Source organism: Crotalus tigris, unplaced genomic scaffold, assembly GCF_016545835.1.
Source record: "Crotalus tigris isolate CLP2741 ecotype Arizona unplaced genomic scaffold, ASM1654583v1 scf7180000017666.379230911805:20528666, whole genome shotgun sequence".
In the NCBI taxonomy this organism is placed as follows: domain Eukaryota; kingdom Metazoa; phylum Chordata; class Lepidosauria; order Squamata; family Viperidae; genus Crotalus; species Crotalus tigris.
Genome location: NW_024096552.1, coordinates 18,498,495 through 18,514,824, shown reverse-complemented (window position 1 = coordinate 18,514,824; position 16,330 = coordinate 18,498,495). Strand labels below are relative to the sequence as shown.

The window sequence follows — 16,330 nt, the reverse complement described above, 5'->3', positions numbered from 1 at the left end:
AGGTAGCATCACAACGCCTTTTCCCCCCAGGAGGCCGGTCAGTTCCCCGCTGCGCTCGGGAAATCGGGTAGGAGGTGGCGCCAAAGTTCCACCAGTCTCGCCTCGAGCGCTTTGATCAGCTCTGCGGTTGCTTCGTCTCGCAAAGCCGGCCCTCTTTTAGCTTCGCCTCGCCCAACTTTGCCTCCAGCGCTAGCCTATTAGTTTATAAGAAGTTGGTGTAGGCGAATTAGGCGAACAGAGGCTGAAGAATGCAACATTTGATGAGTCTATTGGAGCGAAGGAATGAGATTATAATCCCTATTTTTCTTCCCGCCAGTCTTGCTCTAGTTTCAGCAACTGAACAGCAGATTTTAATATTCAGAACCAACTTGTATTTGAGAAAGGTTTCGCTTTTCATTTCTTAATCAGGGCATGGTTGGTGAAGCCCAATATTCTGGGACTAAGAAGATAGCAACATACATTGAGCAGGTGTCTATCAACAATCTTATTTAAATGTTGCACTTACCTCTTGGGCATTTGGCTGGAATGATTCCTGTGTTTATGTTTGTGTAAGAAACAAAGATGATTATGAAATTGAGGATAAAACACACAATGAATGGTTGGCAGGAATTGAATATGTCTAGTCCAGGGGTAGGCAACCTTGGCTCTTTTATGACTCGTGGACTTAGTTGAAGTCCATGAGTTATAAAAGAGCCAAGGTTGGCTACCCCTGGTTTAGTCTAACGAAAACAATGACTAGGCGTGACAGCATAGCAATCTTCCAATATTTAACAGGCTGTCACTGAGAGAATGGGATGAAGAATTCTCCAAAGCAACTGAGGGCAGGACAATAAGTAATGGATGGAAATTTATCAAAGAGAAATCCAATCTAGAACTAAAGAGAAATTTCCTGACAGAGAGAACTATTAATCAGTGGAATGGCTTACCTCTAGAAGTTGTGGGTGCTTCATCACTGGGGTTGGATAGCCATTTGTCTGGAGTAGTATAGGGTCTCCTGCTTGAACAAAGGGTTGGACTACCAATACCTCTAAGGTCCCTTCCAACTCTCTTATTCGTTACTCCCCTTCCAGTTGGTAAGATAAACAATGGCAAATATTTATGTGCTGGTTGTCCATCAGTTAATTCTACAAGACACTGGAAAGAAAAACAAATACTCAGACATCTCATTAAATTGTAGGTTACTCAGTCAAGATTTATTGAAGGATAGTGGGCCAGTTCATGTGCAACAGCCATAAACTGGTTTTTATATAAAGTACAATAGCTACTAAGATGAACGTTAAGCCAAATCCCAAACAATTAAACATTTATAAAAATATTTTACTGCTTAAATCTGATTTATAGCTAATTGATGGTCATCCAATGAAAGGCATTAATCAAAGATAGTTTAAAACCAGAACAATATAGAACATGTACTGTATGTCTTCCTCCTATATTTGAGTTGTTACAGTTTGCTTATCAGAAGAACCATTCTATAGATTCTTGTGTGCTTATCTTAGTTTGGCGCACCTGGAAGAGAAAAATATTCACGTGCAAATGGTGTTTGCTGATTTTAATTTGCTTTTAATACTTCTTGCCGTAACTAGATACTTGACTTTCTTATTGATAGGCCCTAGTTTGTGCGAGTTGGAAGAAAAGTTTCCAATTCCATCTTTTGGAACACAGTTCCCTATAGCAGGGCTTTTCAACCAGTGGTACGGGTACCACCCATGGTACATTGGCACCTGGTAAGTGGTACGCGACCATCCCAGAAAAATGGTAGTGGGGGAGGGGAATGAGCTGAACCGGTGGCAGCACCGCAGAAGCCTGAGCGAGAGATAGCTGGAGCTGCAGGGCTGTCAGAGCTTAGCAGAAGCGCCAGGATTAGCGCTTCGAGACTGTCAGGGCTCAATGGAAGCATCAGGATCAGCACCAGGATCCAGCTGGAGCTCAGCACTGATCCTGGCGCTTCTGCTGAGCCCAGAAGAAGCTCCGATCAGCTGGAATGTTGCAGCATCTCCAGGGTCTTGTGATTTACATTCAGATGCTTGGCAACTGATTCATATTTATGACAGTCACAGTATCCCAGGGTCATGTGAAGTGACCAAAACCTGCTGCAACCACCCAGCAGACGGAGGAATAAAAACCAAACACCCCCCCCACCCCTGCTGCCAATCCTCAACAAAAATGCTCACAACAATGAAAACCTGGGACAGGAGGAAGAGCACTCCCAGGTGGGCAGGCAGGTGTCTTGCTCGGCTGTGGCTTTGGGGGCACTTTTTTCAGTTCCATTGTAATTTTGAACAGTCACTAAGTGAACTGTTGTAAGTCAAGGACTACCTGTACTTCATCACTTTTTTTTTCCTTTTTTTTTGGGTCATCAAGTTTTGACACCTTGCTAGGCGACTGGTGGTACTCGAATATTGCCATATCCTAAAAGTGGTACAATGGGTGAAAAGATTGAAAAGCCCTGCCCTATAGGACTATGTTTTGAGTCCATTACTGTTCACCTTGATGACCCATGACTGCTGTGCTAAGTCTACTACATATTCATATGTGAAATATGCGGATGACATGGCAGCGGTGAGTCTTATCTGGGATGTTAACAAAGATTCTTATAGGGAGGAGCTGAAGGCTTTGGTGGACTGATGCAATAAAAATAACCTGGTTTTGAATGTTAATAAAACAAAGGAGATCATTGTTGATTTTAGAAAGAGCCTGCATAATTAAACTCCACTTTGTATCAAGCCTGCAGCTGTGGAGGTGGCCAATAGTATTAAGTATCTGGGGAATACAGATAACTAACAATCTGACTTGGTCTCTTTATATGTTATCTTCAGTGAAGCATGCAAACCAGCCTTTGCATTTTTTTGCATCAGATGAGGAGAGCACATTTTTCTCCTTCTGCCCTGGCCACTTTTTAAAGAGGCATGATTGAAAGTGTTAACAAACTGCATCATTGTTTGGTTTGGTGGTAGCAGTGCCTCAGATAGAAGGTCCATACAGAAAGTGGTAAGGACAGCTGAGAAGATTATAGGAAGCTCACTTCCCATTATTTGGGACACTGTTTACAAGTGCTATGAGCTTAGAGGTCGAATCATTGTTAGAAACACCACGCACCCACTTCACAGTCTGATTCTGTTGCTCCCCTCTGGGAGGAAGTTTCGAAGTATTTCTAGCAGAACTACTAAATTCTGTAACAGATTTATTCCTTATGCCATCTGTCTAGTAAATTTGCAGAATTTTTTTTAGCCATGTACATATATACATTCAAATTATACTGTGATGTTTCTTTGTGTCATATATGTGTATATATAGATATGGGTATATGCATAATGGTATTTTATTGAGAGCTGAATGCAACAAAGTTTCATTTTAATGTATGCTGATTAATGTACATTTAAAGTGATAATTAAGATTTTATTCTATTCTATTTTATGTACTCATTTGACTCTTGCCTCTTCTACTGCCTTTGTCATCTTACAGATTTTTAAGGTATCTTTAAGGCTTTATTAGTACTATCAAGAGACAACTTTAGTACAGACATCAAAGCTGTATGAACCATAAATTTCTTTCATCTTGAGGTTAGTAAAATGGTTAAGTCAGAGTGGAAAATGATGGGAAGAGACATGATGAGTTCTTCCCTTTTCTATCATCATTCTGCCAATTTTCTGAGCATGTCATGAGTCTTAAGCAACTTCCTCCCAATGAGTCCAGGATGTTTTTGGAATAGAGATGGAGGGCTCTACTTGCAAATTCAACAGGAAGAGGCCTCCCAATTATGGTAGAATTGGCAAAGCAGGGAAGGTCAAATTCAAGTCTTCCTGTATTTGGCACTACTTCTATTTTCCTATCCAAGAGCAGGTAAATGGGAAAAAGAAAGAGAAGATACTGTACTGCTTAAGAGAATAGAGGCTTGGGCCTATAATTAATTGATAATAATTAATTGGTACTCAGAGTTTGTGTTGCTTGTCTGGAGTTGCTTGAAGGGCTGACATCAATCTTGCAAGTCTGAAAACATTTCAAGGTGTTTTTTCAAGAGGCAACTGGACTTTCTTGTTTTTCTTTGAAGACATTTCGCTTCTCATCCAAGAAGCTTCTTCAGTTCTGACTGGATGGTGGGGAAGGGAAGGATTTATATTCCTTGCAGACAGCTGGTCATTTGCATTCTTTTTGAGTTATTGAGGCCATTTGGAGGTTTATCCTTGTCCTCAGGGTCACCTGATTAGTACAAATGTTTGTGGAGCCTTCTTGGAACTGCTGAAAGGACAGTGTTGTAGACTGGAGATAGATGATGTCATATCCCTCCCCCTCAGGTGAGGGAGGGCTGTTCAGTTTTGACATAGATGGCCTCTTTGAACCATCTGTAAGGAATTTAAATCTTTTCATTTCCTACCATCCAGTCAGGGCTGAAAAAGCTTCTTGGATGAGAAGCAAAACATCTTCAAAGAAAAACAAGAAAATCCAATTGCCTCCTGAAAAAGCACCTTTGGGACAAGCATGACCTGGATGACTTGAGAATTTCCACAGACATTTCACTGCTTTACTTTTGCTTTCCAGAAAATAAGGGTCCTTTCTGAGATGTTTCTCACACCCTTTTTGCTTCTATGGTTGAGTATCTTTTGCATGACAGTTATCTAGTCTGTGAATTTTCCTCCTGTCTCCCAAGGCTATTTGCTTACACTATTGTATATGTGACAAACTAGCCTACTTTTATTTAGCCTATTCTGCCAGCCCTTGGTTGGGTTGTTTCTGGCTAAGTGTGCCATATCAGTCTAAAAAATTGAGTTGTATAAAACCAAGGTTGAATTAATTATTGGTAAATAGTGTATACAAACCTAGCTCTGATTCTTAGACTGACCTGTTTGACTTTATTCTCTTTATTCTCAATATACAGGCAGTCCCAGGGATTAAGAAGTTCTTACTCAAGAACAACCTCTAAATAACGAACAGGCTGCCTATTACTAAAATATTCTCCTTACTTGAGCCTCTTGAGCAATGTTGCAGGAATTACTGAAGCTGCACATTTTTAATATTTAACTGTTTTCAGCAGTTCCTGAAAGTATTGTACAGCTTCAGTAGTTCATTGGCAAGAGGAAGGACAATGCTGTGGAAAATCAGAGCCCCAGAGAAGGAAATATTAAAAGGGCAGAAAAATATATTTTTCCTCAAAAGGATTTTTAAAAGCAGAAGCCAAGTCTGCCACCAAATCTCTCTATCCCAAACAGGAGCCAGCCCTATACAAATGCAAATGTAAAACCATCAGAAAGTTAGAGCCAGAAAACTCAAGAAGACAAAGAGACTTAAAATCTGCATACCTTACCCAAACTCTAAGAATCATTAACCCAGCCCCAGGGAAGCAGGATATGACTTTTGGGACATAATAGAGTTAAACCACAGATACCAAGGCCTAGAGAAGCAGTCAGACTCAGTTCAAAGTTCATGCCACAGGAACAGGAAATTATTCCAAACAAAAGGCTAGAGAGAGTATAAAGACCTACTGCCCATGTGCTCAGGTCCTTCTTTCCTGTGGTCTTTCCTGCAAGAACCATCTTCAATAAACTGTAACCATCTTCCCAAAGCAGTCGCCATGTTGCTTATTTATTCCCGGCTTGGATGAACCAGGATGAAGACTTTACTTCCAACAATTTGGCACTCCAGAGATGGGACTCCAAGCTAACCTCTCCAATGGATTGAGCAGCCCCATCTTGCCGGCAGCAGACCCCTAGTGTCTGTAGATGGGTTTCCCAGTCCTTGCCCATGTGGAGCTAGGGTAGTAAAGGGAGTTTTGGGTTTGAGCTCAAGGGCTGCTTTGGAAAGAAGATGAAGGTGAGTACCTCTAAATTTTAAGTTTAAAGCCCAGGGGAACAAAGGAAATGAGTGTATGTCTGTGTGTGTGAATAAGAAGACCGTTTTTTCCCAATCATAGTTGGATTTTGCTCCTTCTGGTCTTTCCTAGCTGGAGAAAGGATCTGTTTAATTGGCAGAACCTGGAAAGCATGGGGGTTTGGCCAGAGCATAGAACCTTTTGTTAGAGAAAAGGGAGAGGCTATGTAAAAATGGAATGGAATGAATGAGAGAATTGGATTTGGGCAACCAGCTGGAAGGCCCTGTAAGCAAAGCCCACCTATAGGAGGTGCTGGTACTAGTGCACAAAGCACAGGTCCTCCCAGATTTTTCCTAAGTCTGAAAACTGCAGGCAGGGTGTAAAAGAAGGCCAGGTACCTGTGCAGCAGGTCCTCCAGACAACGTATTTTTGAGGTCTGCAAAGCGACAGAGTTCCCTACTGGAAGGCCTTTTACTCCGTGTAGGAAATGGAGTCTTCCTGGGCAATTTTTTAGTGCCCAAAAACTGAGGTGGGGCAGCAGGTTTGTTGTTGCTAAGAGCGGCTGGGAAGTGCTGCTAGAAAGAAACCCGACTGAGCCAGATTGGACCCCACATCGGAAGAGGAACATGGATAGCTGCAGTTCGAGGGTTGGAATTAGGACACTTATTGGAGATTTGCTCGAGGTGTGGGATGAGAGGCTGAGTGCCTGTCCTGGATGGTAAGAAAAAGAAAAGGCGTGCAAGACAAATTTGTGAAAATGGGCTTTGCTGGGAAACCAATTTGGCTAAATAAAGGTACTTAAAAGGGAAAATAAGAAATAATGATATTCTCTCTCTCTATCTCTCTTCTCTATGCAACTACATGGTATGTTTAAAATGTGTGCCTTCCCTAATTTGAGTTATCTGAAATTTATGGTGAGAATGACTAGGATGTGTAAAACTAAGACTTCTGTTTCCTTTTCTGTTTTCCTTGTCTCTGTGTATATATGTTTGTCAAAGTCTTTGTGTGTAAGGTAAATGTGACTGTTAACTGTTTCAAATCCAAAGAGAAAAGAATTTTAAATTCTGCTAGAAATTTTGCTTAAAATAAGCCATAAAAAGGAAATATGTCACTCTGTTTGTCTGGCCAACAAACAGTGAAGAAAAATGTGTTTGTTTGGTTTTTTTCTTTTCCTCTTTCTCTCTGTGTACTTTTAAGAACAGCCCAAAGTTAGCAGGAGGGAATGTTTTAAGTTCATCTGCTAGAAAGTTTTCACTCTTGCATTTAATAATATATAATAAAGTTGGAAGGGACCTTGGAGGTTATCTAGTCCAACCCCCTGCTCAGACAGGAAACCCTATAAGAACTTTATCAGATGCCTTACTGAAGTCCAAGAAAATTATATCCACAGCATTCCTCTGATCCACTAATTCTGTAACTGGGTCAAAGAATGCAGTAAGATGTGTCTAGCATCAATTGCATACAACTCTAAGAAAAACAAAGATAGGCGACTTCAACAAGGAAAATTACAAGAAGAATTTAAAAAAATAGAAGGTGATCTACAGAAGGACCCACAAAATAAAAAGATAAAAGAAAAATGGAATATTATAAAACACAAGATTAACCTGTCAACACAAAAAGAAATGGCACAGAAAATTAGGATGGCGAAACAAAATTACTTTGAAAATGCGAATAAAACTAGTTGATGGTTGGCCTATAAATTAAAAAAAGAAAAAGGCAAAAAAACAATACATCAACTACAAGATGAAAGTGGAACAGTGCAATATAGATGGGAAGAAAAAAAGAAAATAATACAAAATTTATTTTCAAAGCTATACCATCAGGAAGAGATAGCAGATGATAAAGTCAAACAATATATAGAGACAGCAAAAATGAGCAAAATCACTGAAGAACAAAAGGAAATGTTGAATAGACCAATAACTGCAATAGAATTAGAAACAGCATTGAAAAAACAAAAAAAACAACAAATCACCAGGCCCAGATGGAATTCCGGTTGAGTTTTATAAAAATACACAAGAGTCACTACAATGGATAATGTTGGAGATTTACAATGAGGTGCTGGAGGAGGCGAAGATACCGACAACTTGGACTGAAGCAATCATCACCCTCATTCCTAAGGAACTTAGACCTACAACAAATTCAAAATTATAGACCGATTTCTTTACTGAATACAGATTATAAGACATTTACAACAATAATAGCAGAAAAGATAAAAAAAAATTGAATAACTCATCCACCCAGATCAAAATGGATTTCTAGCAGGACGACAAATAAAAAATAATAGGATAATAATGAATACTTTAGAATTTTATGAAGTCCATCCTGAAAGACAAGCTACACTGTTTTTTCTTGATGCCCAGAAGGCATTTGATAATCTGAATTGGAATTTTATTATAACACAATTGTACTATATGGATTTTGGGACAAAATTTGGAAAGATGGTTGAGAAAATATATACTAAACAAACAACTAGGGTAATTATAAATGATAAAATGACAGAAAAAATTGATATAACCAAAGGAGTAAGACAAGGATGCCCACTTTCCCCTCTTCTATTTATTTTATCATTAGAAATACTCCTGACAAAAATCAGAGAGGACCAAGAAATAAAGGGTTTAAAAATTAAGAAGGAAGAATATAAGATCCAGGCCTTCACTAATGATTTGGTATTTATTTTGGAAGATCCATTAGAAACCGGCTTTAAATTGATTCAAAAAATAGAAGAATTTGGTGAGGTAGCTGGACTTAAGATTAACAAGAACAAATCCAAATTAATAACCAAAAATCTTACAAAGGCACAGGAATGTGAACTGGAAGATAAAACAAAGATAAGTATAACCAAGAAAATGAAATATTTAGGGATCTGGCTTACAGCAAAATGTCCCTTGATTAAGGAGGACAATTATGATAAAATATTACACCAGATAAAAAAAAGATTTAGAAAATTGGGAAATTTTTCAAATTTAATTTTTAGGGAGGACCACTACGGTCAAAATGACTATATTGCCAAAAATATTATTTCTGTTCCAAGTTATTTCAATAAAATTAGGGAAAACATTCTTTCAAGAATTAAATAAACTAGTCGCTAAATTTATATGGCAAAGGAAAAAACCCAGGATTAAATTAAAACTCTTGCAAGATATGAAAGATAAAGGGGGATTGGCATTACCAGAGTGGGAAATATACTACCAAGCATCGAGCTTAACTTGGCTAAAAGATTGGATGGATTTGAAAAATACTAGAGTTTTAACAATAGAAGGACATGACTTGCAAGGAGGGTGGCATGCATTCCTATGGGACAAAAAATACAAAATACACAGATACTTTCGAAGACACATTGTTAGGAATGCATTGCTACAGACTTGGGGAAAAATAAAACAAAAACATTATATAAGAATTCCAATGTGGTTATCCCCAACAGAAGCTCTGAAATACCCAATATAAATATAATAAATAAGGTAATTAGATACAAGGAATTACTAAATGAACAGGGAAATCTGAAAACAAAACAAGAATTGGAACAAGATATAGGCAGAGAGATTGACTGGTGGACATTTACACAAATTCAATCTAAATATATAGAGGACAAAAAATTATATGAAATACAAAGAGAGCCGCAAGAATTGGATAAAATTATACATGAAACAGAAATAAAATTAATTAGCAATTTATACAAATACCTATTGAGATATAAAATGGAAGATGAGGTTGTCAAAGACACAATGATTAGATGGGCAAAAACTTTTGGATTTAATATAGAATTGGAGAAATGGGAAAAAATATGGGAAATAAACATAAAATTGACTGTGTCAGCGGCATTCAAGAAAAACCAGTTGAAGATGTTTTACTGATAGCATCTTCCACCAGCAAAGCTTGCCAAGATGTTCCAGAACAATTCGCCAACATGTTGGAAATGTAAAAAAGTACATGGAACATATTATCATTTATGGTAGACATGCCCAGTTGCGAAAAAATACTGGACTACAATAAGATCGATCAAAGAAATAATAGACCAACCCGTAGACTGGAAGCCAGAGATCTTTTTGCTGGGTATTTTAAACAGAAAATATAGTAAAAAAATATGGTACTTAATTTTACATATAACAATGGCAGCAAGAATAGCATATGCACAGTTCTGGAAAAATGGGAATATACCATCAGAGGAAGAAGTGATGGTATAAATCCTGGACTGTGCTGAGATAAATAAATTAACAAAAAAGATAAAAGAAAAGGAAGGTACAGAGTACTATCTAATATGGAACAAGTGGTTGGAGACTAGAAATAATAGAGGAGAATAAATGTGGAAAGGTCAAAAGTGGAAAATGTGTGTATAATAATGTATAGTAATAATAATATGTATTATTCTTAGTATGAAGTATAGTATGAAGGAAGAAAAATGCAAATAAGAAACAATGGGGCAACAAGGACAAATATTCTAAAGAAGAATAAGGGGGGGAATGTAAATAATAGAAGATTACCGTTACGAAATCACTGTTAAAAAAAGGGGAGGAGTATATATTGTGTGTGTATGTGTGTTATGTTTTATTTTGTTTTGTTGGTTTAAAAAATAAAAAATTAAAAAAAAGATGTGTCTAGCATGATCTGTTTTTGATAAACCCATGTTGGCTTTTAGTAATAACTTTGTTTGCCTCTAGGTGCTCGCTGATTATCTTTTCCAGAATCTTCCCAGGTATTGAGGTCAGGCTGATGGGTCAGTAGTTTTCTGGATCTATTCTTTTTTATTTTTTTGAAGAGGAGAACTACATCAGCTCTTTTCCAGTCCTCTGGTAGTTTCCCAGTGCTCCAGGATCTTTGAAAAATATAGTTCAATGGTTCTGAGATCACATCTGCCAGTTCCTTGAGAACCTTGGGGTATAATCCATCTGGTCCTGGTGATTTGAACTTGTCTAGGGTGGATGGGTGCTCACTTACCATTTTCTTGCCTATCTTAACTTGTGTTTCTAATCTATTTTTATGGTACTGTTTTTGATAAGTTGTACTGTTTGCTTTTTTATTATTTTTGACTGTGGTCACAAGCCTTAGTTCATTTTGAGCCTTAGCTTTCCACACCCCATCTTTGCAGGCTCGGATCATTTGCTAATATTCTGCTTTAGTTATGTGCCCCTCTTTCCACTTTTTATACTTGTCCCTTTTATCTTTCAATTTATCAGAGAGTTCTTTATACAGCCATGCTGGTTTCTCTTGAGAGCTATTATTTTTCTTCTTTGTTGGTATTGTACTAGACTGGGTTATTTAAAAAAAAAATTCCCAAGCTTCTTGTTTTCCCCTTGAGGATTTTCATCCATGGAATCCCTCCCAACCCCTCTCTAAATTTATTGAAATTAACTCTCTAAAAGTCCAAGACTCTAGTTTGACTGTGTTCTATTGTCTTGTGCTTCCTACATACCTTAGTTAGTTGGCTAGCAAAAAGTTCATCTATTTCCCCTTTTATATTGACCCAAATGCATTCAAGACAGTTTTCATCATTGTTTAGCCCTATTCCTGTAGATATATAGTTATTTCTTATATAGAGAGAAACTCCACCTCCTCTTTTATTGGTCTGTTTCTTTTAAATAATTTAAATCCCTCTAGCTGAGTTTTCCATCTGTGGGACCATGTCTCTATAATGGCAACAATATCGTATCTGCCCTCATTTACCTGAATTTCTAGTTCATCTCGTTTACTGTTCATACTCTGTGCATTGGTAATAGACATTTGAATCCTTTATGACTGACACCAATGTGATGCCTGAGTTCCCCTATTTTCTTACCACTGTTTGGTTAGCGCACTTTGTGTGACACTCGCTATTAAAAGCTTGATTTTGCTTGATAGCCAGGTTGATATTCTTGTCCATATGCATCTATGTTACTTGCACTGCTAACCCTGTAATTTTTGATTGCCGGGGACAGGGATATTCTGTATCAATTAACTCACTGTCCCTTGTTTAGTTTAAATATTCCTCCAGAAAATCTGTGATTTTATTGCCAAGTAACTCAGTCCCTTTCTTTGATGGATGCAAACCGTTGGACCAACTACAGACATTATGACCATTCAGTGGTCCTCAAACATGCCTTTCATGGTTTCCTGAAACATATAAGCATTTCTCAATCTCTAAAACAATGTGGTCTATTTTAGAATAAATGTTAAAGGCAGATTCTCCTGCCCCTGGAAAATTGCATATCTTAAAATATTAGGCTTTTAAAATTATTTGGAGCTTTCAGCATTCTCAAGCTGCCTAGCTTTTTTTCTTCAAGTTGCAAGTCTTTGTCTTTAATATGTTGTAAATGTTCAAGTTCAGAAGTGAAACATTTCATGTATGTTCTCTTACCTGAATCCAGGTTTTTCTTGTCCTCATCTGTGATTGTCCTTTGATTTTGTCTGCCTGTCTTTAACAATTGCAGTATTGATGCCTTTTCAAACTGCCTGCAAGCTACCCCCCCCCCAATTCTTTTCTTATCCTTTGTTCTCCATACCTTTTGTCTGCCTCTCCTGGGAGAGTCCACCCAGAAAGGGGGGCAGAATCTTATTCTCATGTCTTTCAGTCCTGCATAGATGACCCACACACACACAAAACTTTTGGAAGCAGAGCACACAGACCCAGATGCTGCCTCCATCCATTTGAGCCATGGAATTGGGTTTTGAATCCAGCCATCCACTAAAAAGCCACCATGCAACCTGAGTGGAACATCTTCCCAAGCCCTACCAATCCCCCAGATGCCTGTGAAAAACTATAAAGCAGAAGGAAGAAATCCTGGAGCCACTGGTGCCACGTGAAGCCTCAGAAAAAAAATAGACTATGGGAGGAGGGTGGAAAGTCATTGTAAAGTTCTCTTTCTTGCTCCATTTGTATTGTAACAAGCCAGCTAAATGTATTCAAGGAGAGATGGTATTTGGGAATAGTTGACACAGATGTACTGCACCTTGGACTGCTATCTTGTGGGAGGGAAAATTTATCCAGAATGTTTGTATTGCCTGTTTGTATTAGTAGTTGCACACACACACACCATTCAGAATCACATTGAGTCTATCCCCTCCACCTATCTTTAGTAAAGTTCCCCAAGCTGATTTTTGCTCTATTGTACCAAAGCTTTGTAGGAACAACTTGAAGCAAAATTCCAAGGGCGAGGGAACCAGGCCCCCTCAGGCAATTTTGCAATTCTTATGCCCTCACTGAGGAAGTAGCAGGAAAGAGATCCCCAAACCTCAGCCCTGAATATCTTGCACTGGTGGACTCAGATTGGGAGTCCTAGAGCTCACTATGTGCAATATAAGAAAAATTTAATATCCTGGCATACTGATTAGCTTAATTGGACAATACTAACCTGGATGCACTGAACTAAGAGCTAAGACAGGACACAACTCCTGAAAATGGGCCAGTGGTTATGTACTAAGGAAAACCATGGCTGTGAAGAATTTTGGGAGGGATGTGCAAACCTGACTGGAAGCTAGAAGTGACATCCAACATTTGAAACGATTGGCATAGAATATTGGACACTATAAATTTCTTTTCCATCTAACAAAATTTTTGCCCTGACTTTTAGAACTTTATGGGTTGCAAGCTCCCCTTTTGGGAGCCACTGAAGGGATCTTTTTCTGCTGCCTCCATTAACATCTTATTTTTTTGGCTTAACAGTTTAAAAGCTTGTCTACCAAGTCTCCCTGACCAGAACAGTTTTAATGTTGTTCCAATAAGTGTGACATTCTCAAAGGGGGGGTGTTGTGGGAAGTCAGAGCCCCAGAGAAGGAAATATTAAAAGGGCAGAAAAATATATTTTTCCTCAAAAGGATTTTTAAAAGCAGAAGCCAAGTCTGCCACCAAATCTCTCTATCCAAAACAGGAGCCAGCCCTATACAAATGCAAATGTAAAACCATCAGAAAGTTGGAGCCAGAAAACTCAAGAAGACAAAGAGACTTAAAATCTGCATACTTTACCCAAACTCTAAGAGTCATTAGCCAGCCCCAGGGAAGCAGGATATGACTTTTGGGACATAATAGGATTAAACCATAGATACCAAGGCCTAGAGAAGCATTCAGACTCAGTTCAAAGTTCATGCCACAGGAACAGGAAATTATTCCAAACAAAAGGCTAGAGAGGGTATAAAAACCTACTGCCCATGTGCTCAGGTCCTTCTTTCCTCTGGTCTTTCCTGCAAGAACCATCTTTCTGCCTCTTCAATAAACTATAACCATCTTCCTAAAGCAATCGCCATGTTGCTTATTTATTCCCGGCTTGGATAAACCAGGATGAAGACTTTATTTCCAACAATGCCATTCACTATTTTTTAGTGACAGCAGTAGATTTGTAAATACAAGTTCCAATTTACATAAAATTTTTGAGATTAAGAGTTAGAAATGATATTCCTTCACCTAGGGACTGCCTGTACTATGCTTTCATTTATTTAGTCCTTTAGATCTCATGTCTTCTCCACTGCTGAAATTATAAACATTTTTTAAAAATATGTTACTAGTTTAAAACTCTTGAAAATGCATTTTGTCAATATATTTTTGTGTTTCTTTAATCCATTCTAGTGTTCAGCAGAACTTGAATAAATACGTACAGCAATGAAATAAGTATTAGTTTTCTCTTTTATATTGCTCCCAAGAAGCCATTTCAAGACTCTTAAATGCCTGAAACAATATGTTGTTGTTGTTTTTAAAAAAATTACATGTGTCAATATGATGCTGTTCAGATTTAACAGGGGTTTTAGATTAGCAAAATAGCACCACTGTTATAAGTACTGTAGTTTTCTTTTGATATTCCAAATATCAGTTGCCTGAGATAGACTGTAACAATGCCATAATATAGGGGAGGTTTTGATACTGTTAAAAAAAAAAAAAGGGACAATTGAAAAAAATCAAGAAAAATAATGTAGCTGCTAGAGAAAAATTGTAACTGTTAAGTTTACATGGTTACTATAGTGATCACCTGCCACTACTTTTTTATGTGTTTTTTTTTCATAGGCATTTTGTTATTCTCATTTTCTTCCAAGTATGACTAATGATAGCACTGCTACTCCCCCATTCTGCATTACACTGTGAAGGGAATAGCACTATAATTAGAGAGGAATGTTGGCTTCTGATCTCCCACTTGTTCAGAATTGCATCAGGACTGCATTTCACTCTATTTACTGTATTTACATCTGCCACCAAATATTGGCCTCAAATGTTGCAATTCTGACATAGATACTGGAAAGAAGCACTACAATCTAGCAAAAGAGCAGAAAGAGATGAATTTCTGTGCAAAGAGCCATGTACTCTGGAGAAATATAAGCTTTTTAAATCTCATTCCACTGATTCTGCTATTTTGTAAACAGCTATTCAGGAGCAGGAGCAGGAGCAGGAGGCAAACAGCTTGCAAGATCAAGCCTACAGATTCTCCCATGTTCAAATATTTTTATTTGGTTTCTTTATAAAACACATTACAGCTGTCTGATAATTCAAGATGCTTCTTTAAGACTAGACTACTTTCAGCAACTCCTGGGAACTGCCATCTGTCCTACTTATTAAGAGACACCTAGCACAGAATATATTTAAAAATGTAATTTTATGTCCATAGTATTAGCTTCAATAGTAAACACATGGCTTAGTATATTATTAAAGTCTTGAAGGAGAAAATACAGTTATTTTCTATTAATGGTCTTCAATGTAACATTCATGCTTTGCCAATTTGCAATAAAATATCAGAGTCATTAGTATTTCTTTTTGATGTTATGATATTAAACTTGCCAGAAGTTAAATACCAACCTGTAATGACACAGCAGCTATTAGGGAAGTTTTATGACTCATTAAACTCACCTGGCACACTACAAGATGCTCACAGTCAAAATGTCCCCTTCTAATCAACATGTATTTGAGCAGATATGAAACAAATCAATGTTTCTTTGACAACAGATGTTACAGCATATTGAAGGAACGGTATTTATAATAACAGATTGCTACCCAAACATAGATTGGTAAGCCATATGGATCATTTTGAAAAGATGGAGGAAGATTGTCAGATTCTGACTATGTCCAAAACATCCCAAGAGAAAAGGAATCAGCTTAAAAATAAGAATAAAATCATATTTTTCAGCAAACATTATTCTCATCTTTGTTGAAAGGGTTACAGTTATAGGAGGAGATGTTTCTAGTGTACTGAAAGAAAGATGCTTCCATGCCCACCAACTTTGTTCAATAAATGGACACTCCATACCATTTTTTTTTCAACTATTCTTACTTTTAACATGAAACCAGTCTAAGGGGAAACTGCATGATAGAAGGCATTTGCAAAGAAGAAAATGGTAACCAAGAGAATTAAACTATCTCGCCCTCAATTCACTAAAAGTTCCCTGCTGTCTCAAATGTATCTCATAATTAAAGGGAACAACCCAGTAGTTTCATTATAATTTGTCAGGCATGCTGATGTATGCAGCAAAGATTTGTACTATGTAGTACTATGTATAGCACAGCTTTTTTCAAAGTAGGTTTTTTGAGTTATATACCAGGGGCCACACTTCAAAAAGTAGAAAGGACAAGGCAAAAAATCA

General features: G+C 37.7%; 1 protein-coding gene across 3 annotated transcripts in view; it reads right to left on the bottom strand.

Annotated features, from left to right (window-relative positions):
- Positions 1-56: 56 nt before the first annotated feature.
- The window catches only part of TRANK1 (tetratricopeptide repeat and ankyrin repeat containing 1), a 101,193-nt gene continuing 84,919 nt past the window's right edge, over positions 57-16,330 (bottom strand). For 2 of the 3 annotated variants that reach the window (XR_005555998.1, XR_005556000.1), the window contains 2 exons: positions 927-1,134; positions 57-194 (listed from right to left, as the gene is read on the bottom strand). The gene's annotated coding sequence lies outside the window, so the exon portion shown is untranslated. Of the gene's footprint in view, positions 267-926; positions 1,135-16,330 lie in introns of all 3 variants that reach the window. The other variant, XR_005555999.1, reaches the window with a different exon arrangement.